Source organism: Pteropus alecto, unplaced genomic scaffold (assembly GCF_000325575.1).
Source record: "Pteropus alecto unplaced genomic scaffold, ASM32557v1 scaffold98, whole genome shotgun sequence".
NCBI lineage: Eukaryota > Metazoa > Chordata > Mammalia > Chiroptera > Pteropodidae > Pteropus > Pteropus alecto.
In genome coordinates, this window is record NW_006443570.1 from 13508434 (window position 1) to 13509942 (window position 1509).

A 1509-nucleotide genomic window follows, 5' to 3' on the forward strand; every position below is an offset into this window, starting at 1 on the left:
AGAGTCTTCACTTTCACACCTAGGAATGTGTGTTATGATAAATGAACACAGATTTCCCAGACCACACATCCAATTCACTAAGACACCTGCATTCTTCTTTACAGTTCTACAGTAAAAAGTATTTAAGCTGTACTGATAATAATCACCATCTCCATTACAAGTCTGTTTATTTGGGTCAGAATCATTAAACTCACATGTAATTTAGTTGCTTCATGTTACACCTTCGTTTTTATCTGATTCGAGATATCTGTCACTAACCCTTTTGAAGTACTTTTAATAGTTTATACCAAGTACTATAAAAGGAAACCAACATTTCTTTTAAAGGGTTGATTTAATTTAGGGTGAACGTAATTTGAATAGACTACAGCTGTCTTTGTGACATACCTTATCCTGACAGCTTAAAATTTTAAATGTAGTTATGTAGGATAATGGCTTTCCTATATATTGGTCTTCAAATTGACTATTTTCATTACTCTTCACCCTTAGACTAAATAACCAAAGACACCAAGTACAATGAAAATATTAGGGCAATTGCAGATATTTTAGACCTTAAAAATGAAAGAAAGTGTAGAGAAACAGAGCTACTTTTTACATATTTCAATGAATACACAACTGTTTGGTTTCTACAGAGACATAGCCTTGAAACACCTGGATTTGGAAAAGTGCTTCCCTGTAATATTAGAAAAATTGTATACTGGAAGACAATGAGGCCTAAGTGATTAAGTGGCAAGCTTTGAAGTTCAAATTCCAGTTCCACCACTTATCAACTATGTGTCTTTATGCCAGTCACTTAACGCATTTGCGCTTTAAGTTTCCTCACCCTGTAAAATAGGGTAATGGTACTCACCGTGCAGAATAGTGGTAAATGACGATTATGCATATAATCAATCTAGAATTCATGTGAAAAATATCAAGCATAATTATTGACTTGACTTATAAATTTACTTCTTCTCTCGTCTTTTCAGTATACAACCTTCTCATTATAGCTCTCATAGGAAAGGTCCCTAATTACAGGGTTCAGATACTTAGATCAATTTCTCAAATTCAACACCATGACATCGCGAAAAATAAAAAACTAAAAAAGCAGCACTTATAAAACATTCTCCCCTAGAAACACTATTTCCCCACCCAAAAACATTAAAGAAATTTAAGATGAACAGAACTTATGTTCCCCAGTTATAATTTACCTAAGTCACAGGCTTATTAGCAAAATCTTGTAAAAACCAAAATTACCCCAAGTAGTAAAGCTCTCAATATAAAGACTGGGTGCTATATAAAAAAATACACAAAGCAAACTAATAAGTAATTAGAGCAGAAAACATTAGGGAAGCCCTAAATCTCATAGTTTGGTCATTTAAAATGTCAATAAGCCTGTTTCCTCTTTGCAAAATACTGGTGATAACTGTAAGCAAATGTCAGTTCGCCTACTTTTTGGAAGGTTGCTAGTATTTTGGCTGAACAGACGTGTGTGTGTGTGTGTGTGTGTGTGTGTGTGTGTGTGTGTGTGTG